Source organism: Palaemon carinicauda, chromosome 15 (genome assembly GCF_036898095.1).
Source record: "Palaemon carinicauda isolate YSFRI2023 chromosome 15, ASM3689809v2, whole genome shotgun sequence".
In the NCBI taxonomy this organism is placed as follows: Eukaryota; Metazoa; Arthropoda; class Malacostraca; order Decapoda; family Palaemonidae; genus Palaemon; species Palaemon carinicauda.
Window position 1 is genome coordinate 67,185,456 of NC_090739.1, and position 9,823 is coordinate 67,195,278.

Below are 9,823 nucleotides of genomic sequence, written 5' to 3' on the forward strand. Positions count from 1 at the left end.
TTATTAGAATATGATATAAATTCTTTGTATTGCCATTATCATATGTGCACACAATAACACATAAACCCAGAAACTGTAGAAAGTACGCATCTGGCGTCAAGCAATTAACACCATTTCCCCCAAAGAATCCGTACAAGTCTCAACAAAGAGTTATCACATTAGAGTCGACGACAAAAAGAAACGCTTTGTATATTTGTTAGTTTGTTTGTTGAACAGTTGGGAAAATAATGAATCGACCTTTCCTGAAGAATTATTAGGAAGATTTTAATAATTGAATTTTTCTGCCAGAACTATCTGTCAATTAAGAACATAATCATCATCATCCCACCGAATTTGATTCATCACAAATAGATGATGATGACAACTTCCTTTTGGGGTTCCAGATGTTCTATCAGAAGTAACAAATGAGAACCATTATGCTTCTAGTGGGAATCTTGCGACCGACATAAGGAGAAACACATGCTGAAGAAGCCAATCATTCAAGGGAGACATAAACACAAGAAATACGAAGTTTTATTTCTTATTTTGTGCAAATATAATCATATAGTTATTATCAGTTATTATCAACATTACATTTGGTGAATGCATTGTTTAAATCATTGTTCATTTCATGGGAATCTCATTTATTTTTTATTCTCTTTTGAAAGAATATTAAGCTCTCGGTGTTGCAATTTCTTCGGGGGTTTCTTTTTCATTAAAAACAAATATATGTATATATATATATATATATATATATATATATATATATATATATATATGTATGTATATATATACTTATATACATATATATATATATATATGTATATATATACTGTATATATATATGTATATATATATATGTTATATATATATATATGTATATATATATCTATATATATATAGTTCATACTATATATATATATATATATATATATATATATATATATATATATATATATATATATATATAAATATATATATATATATATATATATACTGTATATATATATATATATATATATATATATATATATATATATATAAAACTACATATATATTTATATATATATATATATATATATATATATATATGTATATATATATATGTATATATATATACATATATATATATTGTATATATATATATATACAGTATATATATAACTACATATATATACATATATATACAGTATATACATATATATATATTTATATATATATATATATATATATATATATATATATATATATATATATATATATATATTTATATATATAGGTTGATAGATACATAGATAGATTATGTAGCATATTATACGTAATTATGCTCTCTCTTTTTATGCATTTAATGGGAATCTTAATTTTTCGTTTTTTATAGAAAAAAATAAGCACTTGCTGTTACACTTTTTTGTTTTTGTGATCTTGTTTATTACAAATGTAGATAGATAGATAGACAGATAGATAGATATTTCAATATCGATTGATTTTGTAACATACATTTAACACATAATTAATCTCTCTCTCTCTCTCTCTCTCTCTCTCTCTCTCTCTCTCTCTCTCTCTCTCTCTCTCTCTTATTATCTATTTCCGCTGATCCAGCTTCTTAAGTTTCTCCTTCACTACTCAAGTTAATGAATCCCTTAAAGATTGGTCTATGGGGAGATCTCTATGCCCATTTTCACTTATTCCACGAATTTCGAGAGCTTTTTTATTGTTGATACACATCGGATTCTTAAGGGAGGAACAACTGAATGGCTCTCGGAAACATATGTAGATAAGATTTTTTAGCAATTGGAACCTCTGAGACATAATTTCTCAAAAGATGTTCTTGAGAATCCTGCATATAATAGAGATGGTAATCCTTTTAATATGGAGATGATATGAATTAACTCCTCCGTAAGTTTCAAACTTGCTTCTCTAGCTCTGCTGATTATCGGGCAATTTCCATAACTTCCATATGATCTAAGATTTTAAAGGTTTTAAAGGGCGCTCACGAATGGCAGAGGCAAGAGACAGTGACAATGCCCTAGCTAGCAGGATAATTCCCTGGAGAATGACCATACATGATCATCGCCTAAGCCCCCTCTTTCCCCAACCTATGACCAGGGAGTGTCTGGCTGCTGAGTCAGGGGTAGACCTATTGGTTCCCCCATACCACCTATCTTTATCTCAAAAGTATGGTGAGGTTGCAGAAACTACAAAAAAAAAACTATTGAGCTTCTCCGGGACTCAAACCCCAGCCCGGCAGATCACCAGGCAGGGACGTTTCCAATAGGCCACTACAGCCATGAATGCTCTGAACATCTTTTGGCAAAACTTCTAAATAAGTATGCTAAAGGTAATCATCTTTTCCCTAATTTACAGTTTGGTTTTCGCAAATGCCTTGGAGCATGTGATGCCCTTCTCACATTTTCTAATGATGTACAAAAATCCCTTGATTGTGGTCAGGAAGTTAGAATGATTGGCCTTGATCTTAATGATACTTTTGACTGTTAATTATCAGGCCCTTGTTTGAAACTTAAACAGATCGGAGTAGGCGGGTCCTTTCTTAACATCATTATTGAATTTTCAAGCTATAGATTGTACAGAATAGTTGTTGGGAAGCACCATTGTGACTTTAGGAATGTAATTCAGTTTCTGGTGATAGGCAGGGTAATGTTCTCGGCCCATTACTTTTCAAACTATATAAGCATGATATGTGGTTTGGCCTAGAAAATAAGCTCGTTGCCTGTGCAGATGATTCTGTTTGCATCACTCCCATCTCCAGAATGTAAACCTATGGTTACTGACCCCGTTAAGAGTGATCTAGCTAAAATTAGCGTATGGTGTAAATTTTCTGGTATGAAGTTTAACCCTACCAAAACTAAAAGCATTATTGTATGAAGGTCGACATTGGCTCCTCAACATCCAGATCTTTGCATTAATGATATCTCTGTAATTAATCACTAATTATATACAATTCATTACAAATCCCAGGTGTGCAAATTTACCTTTGAGAAACACACTTGGTCTGTTTTTTCTTCAAAGATTACCTCAATAAGAAAGTCTTTCAAGATTTTTCAAAGTCAAAGGTGCGCACTGCGAAAACATCGTGCACTCTTTGTAATCTGTCAACAGAATTTCTTAGAATTAAATTGTGGAACATTTGATCGCACAACATAGGTGTACCGCATGTGTATCACACATGCTCGTACACTGTAACGGTATTTCAGTTTTTTATATTTTCGTTATCGTTCTCCCCTCGCACTGATAACCCGTTTATGCCTGTATGCGCTTGAATCATTGTGTTTGAATTTTTGTGTCATTCTGCACTGGAACAAGTTGTACATATACACATGCTCCGTCCAAATAAAGTTTGTTGCCATTCAACTCGTCTCTCAGTCAGTTCCTAACGGCTCACTTGCATACAGATTTCTGGTTTAGTGGCAGCGAGTTCATCTTTTTTTCTTTTCTTAAGCTCTCCGTCTTGCACTTGTGTGATACAATCGACAGACTGACTAAGATCAGCATATGGCCTCCCACAGGTAAATGGATCTTGCCAGATAAGGCAGATATCCTCTTCTATTGTCACATCGGAAAATATACACAACAGTGTTGATATAGTAAAATAATATGGAGCTTTTTATTAATCAATGTTTGAAATTTTTCATGATACAGTTGTTGTACAATGTATTATTACATTCCCTATATAATAAGGGGTCTGATATAGAATACAATGATATAATTAGGTTGCTTGACCTTCAAAACATTGGATTTGAATTGGAGGAATAATGATAAAATGTCAGCAGAAGAAAAAAAAAAAACTTTTTTTTCTTCAATGGAAGAACATAACTTCCAATTTGAGGCATTTCCTGCAGTTATATTTTGGAGTAATTATCCTTAGGAGTTTAGGGGATGGATATGAACATCTTGCACTTGAAAAAAATTTCGGTTATGATTTTTTCCTGGTTTTGCCACAATTTGACTGGACAAAAGGAAAAAGGGAAACATTAAATAACGTGCCTAAGTGTATCCTCAACCAAGAGAATCTTTGGGGAAAAGGGTTTTATATGTTATATTCTTGAAAAACATAGCAGAAATACATGTTTATCTATATCGATGAACACAGGACAAATACATTATGCACCGACCATTATCCTTATGTCTTAATACCGACTGTCCATGTCTCATTTATGTATAAAAGCATCTTCAAATTTCTTCATCGTGATTACACATAAATTTATGTCGATTGTAAACATTGTCTGTATGTGTGTGCGATCCTCTCACAATTTCTATTCGGAGCACAGGCTTCTCATTATATAAACAAGGACATTTATATATATGTATATATATATATATATATATATATATATATATATATATATATATATGTGTGTGTGTGTGCGTGTGTGTGTGTAAACAAACAAATATACATGGGCGTAGAAGCGTTTCTTGCGTGGTAGGGGTCGGGGTAAAGTTTGAAAAGGCTCTGATAGTGGAGCGGCTAAGGGAAAAATCGTTCAGTTTGTGAAGAAAGCATGAAACTTTCCACAGTGGTATTTTAGGACCTAAGGATCATGAAAAAAAATAGACCCCAAAAAAATCGATCCCGTGGTGACAGCCATATTGAATTTCAAAATGGCCGCAATTTTTTACTTATTTTAGTCTATAACTCCGTAACTAAGGGAGGTAGAATGTTAATTCCTGCACCTTCACCCATGTTTTGAGGGTCAAGGAATCCAATGGACCCATTGTCAATTTTACCAAATGTCGGCCACATTGGATTCCAAGATGGCCGACACCAAAATTCAGATTATATTATATCTCATAGAATATCTTTTTTTCTGATTGATTGAACAATTTCTAGATGTCACCCCAATGTTTTCAGGGTTGAGAATTTTCATTAGCATATTTAAAATTTCATTTTGTGTTAGCCATATTGGATTTCAAGATGGCTGCTGCTGACAATATAGGGTTAAAGTGTTCCATGGTCAATGATGCGAAATGCAAAATTTCCAGGTTTTCCAAGTGTTTCAAAGGTGGGTGGTAAATTTGAATATTTCTTGAAATCTTATCCCCTTATGTCAGCCATATTTGATTCCAAAATGGCTGCCTTAACAAATTTTATAGACCAAACTTTCTTAATTTATGCTGTTTATTTAGGTAAAAATGCATTTTCAGCTGAACGTTCAATACAGCATCTCCTGGTAAAAGCATATATCAATATCAGGGTCACATTTGGTTATAATACAACCAATTAAAAAATGAAAGTAAAGATGCATTTTAAGCAGGTCAAGGTTGCATTCCTCATGATTAACAAAGTCAAAATGTCAAAAGTTTGTCAGTTAAACCTCATAGCAATTACCATTACATTTGCAAAGCTGGGTGGAAGCCTTTTTAGTCTTAAATGTCTTAAAGCATTTGCAGTTTCCTGAGCAAGATTTAGTGCAACCACAAGCAATCAGTTCAAGACAGGCTTTTTCAGCTACTGGTAAAGTTGTCTACATAGGTTTGTAACATCCATCCTCAGATTTTCTCCAGCCCCAGTCATTTGCGCAAGGGAGTTGCAGTGGAGATTGGAGGCACTGGCCCCAAATGTATCCTGGCTGGTAAACTGATCTCTTTATATGCTCCTCAAGTGCTGCCCTGGTCGGAGGAATATTGTCAATGTTTCTTGAACATTTTGTGAACAAGTTCATTCGTGCTGCATTCACATGGATATCATCACTTGTACGACAGTACATCAAAACTACGAACTGCTCCAGTTTGCCAATGACCTCTTCTGAAAGTATGCATGGAGACGATAGCAAGATGAAAATATCTGTTATTTCTGGCAATGCAATCCAAGTGTTCCAAGCTGTTTTCTTTCCATAATTTGCAAAATATGCTGTTGTGTCGCAACCCGTGAAAGCGTGAAAGAATGGCAGTCCTTTTGCCTTCTGAGGACCAATTGAAGATACTATCTCATGAATAGGGATGTACCGAAAGTCTTTGCCAGTTCCAAAGGCAATCCATAGCTCCTGAAGGTTAGAAATGTCACTGAAACTAGCAACTGCCAGGACAACAACATCAGTGTCCACTGTTCTGATCATCACTGTTTTGAAGCCAGACAAAACTGCATCCTGGACATGCAGCAGGATCCTTGAATCTGCTTCCTCTTGTGTGCATGGCTGAAGTCGATCCGTTTGCAGATCTAGACTTGAGCTAACAACAGACTCATTCAAGGTGGATACAATCACTCTGTTTCCAGTGTCATTTGAAACACACTCGTTAGCTAGGAACTAAAAAAGTTCATCTTTGTTATTATCATTACGTAGGAAATTTTTCCAATTTCCTGGAAGCTTGACATTTTGTGACACCCGTCGGCGAGCACCAGTTCCTCTGCTCTCTCTTGTAGAGAGTTTTAAGCTGTCCTTCAAGTAAACATCCCAAACTATGTCAATTCGAAAAGATTTCTGTAACTCAGACATCACATATGGTAGGAACACCTCCTTAGCATACTCCCCAAATGTCTTAGCTTCTCCAATTGGCAGAAAGTGTACAACAGCTGCTCCGTCAAAGACTTGAACATCAACAATAGGATGACTTGAGTGCAAATCCTTGTTTTGAGATTGGAGACAGTCTACAAGATCAGACTTTTTCCCTTTCCTCAATTTCCCTCCTGATAATACTATGAGCAACTGAAGATGATATCCTAAGAACTCGGTCATAGGATATGGACAACCCATGCATGTGGAGACAGTCAATCAGTTCACGCTTTCTAGTCTTAACATGCATTTTGAGACCAAGGTAGAGTGGGATAGGAACTTCCCGGTCACTGTTATGTCATACTACCGATTGTCTTTGTCTTGTAGTTTTCTTAACACTATTGAAGACTATGAGTTGTGATATGGTTTTTGCTGCCTGGTTAGCAGATTTCTCCTTCATTGACTGTGATTTAATACTAGGTCCATCAAGAATCATGTTGACAAGTGCAAGCAATGTTTTAGGAACAGTTTCTTCCTCACATAATGAACCACTAAATGCATGGCCAAATTCAAAAAGCTGTTTTCGAACTATTGTGGCTGCTTTAGCCAGATGAATTGCTTCTGAATCATTATCAGAACAAGCCTGCAAAATTGCGTCACCAATTCCTGTGTCATAAGTAAGTAAAATATCTCTCCCCTGCTTTGCAGCCTTCAGGTATGGACAGTGTCCTAGAAGACGTTCTTTGAGTCTAGTGGAGTTAACATTACCCTTATATTCTGGGCTAAGTTCTGCAAGACGTTCACTATACACTGTTACTAAATCAGCCAGACGAAAAACAGGCACAGTTGCAGCAGTTGCTGACAGCCTCTGTTCCTCAATGTATTATATCAACTCTGCCAGTGCTATACTATCACATGAAAGTAAATCTGAACTGCCCTTGACACTTTCGGAACGTTCCTCTCATTTCACTTGTCTCCTGTACCTATTGAAGAGATTGGTCAAGCAATCTTTGTGATATATGGCTGTAGATGCGACCATGTCACCAGGGGCTAATTTTGTTAATAGCTTTGTGTCTCTTAGCTTAGTAGCATACATTCGAACCATTTTATCTAGTCCAAATGTACTAGCATTGTGTAGTCCTGGGGGTCCCGCCTTTTGGTCACAGAAAAAGCAGACGGGTTCTTCCTGATCGGAGGTGCTACAGTGAGGACCCTGAATACTAGATCTTCGTTTAACTGGACTGTAAACACAAGATTCGTCATTTTCATCTGCAAGTTCTAAGGCACGCTTTTCTATGCGGTCAAGCTTCAAATCAGTAAACAAGTTTCTGCAGTTCTTGTGCCATTGTCCTCTGTTTTTCTGCAAGGTTGCAGCTATGCCTGAGCCGTCGTTTAACTGCTGCGGACATACATTTAACGGAACTTTTCCAAGTTCATGGAATTTCATTAAGTTCTTTTCAAATGACTGATAGCTTTGCCCTATCGCTTTGGCAACCCCTCGCCCTCTTCCTCGCCATGGTTGTTCAAGGGCCTGTGACGTCGTATTCTGCTGGCACAGTACACATAAATTCCAGTTGATCAGGGGTCTTGTCACGTTGGTTTCACCTGGCTTAACAAGTTGGAATTGTTTTGACATTGTTGTCTTGTCGCATCAAACCTGAAAATAAGCAAACAAACACTATGGAATAAAATCTAAAAGTAAAAAAAATAATATGACGGCCATCTTGAAATCCAAAATGGCCGCCATTAGGTCACTTTTAAAGTTAATAACATCGACTGATCCTCTGAAATTGAAAACATGAAGATAGACAGTGATTTTATGGTCTATTACCCGATATAACACAAAAGTTTCAGAAAAATAGGAGATTTTGGCAGCCATATTGGAATTCAATATGGCGGCCACCAGGGGACACTATTTTCTAGGGTCTATTTTTTTTATGAACCATAGGTCCCATAGAGCTCACATATCAAGTTTCATGCTTTCTTCACAAACTGAATGATTCTGGTGAAAAGTGGCCCTTAGCCGCTCAGCTATGATGATGGGTGGTCGGATGGATTGATTTCAAGTCTATGAACAGATTCCAGAATTCGACAGGTATATGTACAGTGGACTTGAAATGAGCTTATATATCTCTTGATTGCTCGTTTGGTAAAGTCGTCCATGCAGGCATTGTTTCGGCTTAGGCATAGGTTCCAATCCTTGCCCAGCCAGAAGCATTCATCACAAATGAATTTCCAGTAGATATACATTCTCAAAGGTATAATTCGATATTAAAAGCCATTGTGGTTGATTTTTACATTGGTTAAAGTCACGAGTATTAGTGGTACATATTCACCATATGCAGATGATGCTACACTCTTTGCATCAATTCCATTTCCTGAATGTAGATCTAGGGTTGCTGAATCCTTCAATAGAGATCTAGCTAAAATTAGTGCATGGCGCAAATTATGGTGCATGAAGTTGAATCTAACCAAACTCAAAGTATGATTGTAAGTAGGTCAAGGACAGTGGCTCCTTAACATCCAGATCTCAGCTTTGATAATATTTCTTTAACACTGTAGGACTCTTACTTTTGAGAAACACATCAGGTTTGTACCTTCTTCAACTGCAGAAAAAATGGCTTATTGAGAAAGCCTTCTAAGATTTTTGGTGATACATTTTTTTTTTTTTTTTTTGAAGAGGCGTTTTAATTCTTTCATTCTAACCTGTTTCTAGTATTGTTCTCCGGTCTGGTCTGCAGCTGCTGATTCTCATCTTAATTTGTTGGACAGGAACTTACGGTCTATTATATGTCTTATTCCTGATCTAGAAATTCATCTCTGGCACTGTCGTTCAATTAGTTCATTATGCATGTTGCATAAGATTTTCCTTAATTCTGATCGTCTTTTACATTCAGATCTTTCCAGACAGTTCCATCTTGTTCATAATACTAGGCATGCAGTCAGTTCTTCATCATGAGACTCAATATTACACAGTATTCTAGAAGTTTTACTCCAGCTGTGACCAAGTTGTGGAATGATCTTCTTAATTAAGTTGTTGAATCGGTAGAGCTTCAAAAGCTCAAACCTGCAGCAAATGGTTTTATATTGAACATGCTGACATAAGTCTTTTTATGGTTTATATATGAAATATCTGTTTTTATGTTTGATATCTTATTTTAATTGTTCATCACATCCCATATAGTTTATCTATTTCCTTATTTCCTTTAATAGCTTAATGCAACATCCACACTTCACCTATATAAATCAACATTGGGTCCTCTTGTTATAGGTATACTCCGTCTCTTCTGATTTATTTACAGAGATCATCAGCATCCATGTCTTTTAGGTGGCTCTCTCTCTCTCTCTCTCTCTCTCTCTCTCTCTCTCTCTCTCTCTCTCTCTCTCTCTCTCTCCGA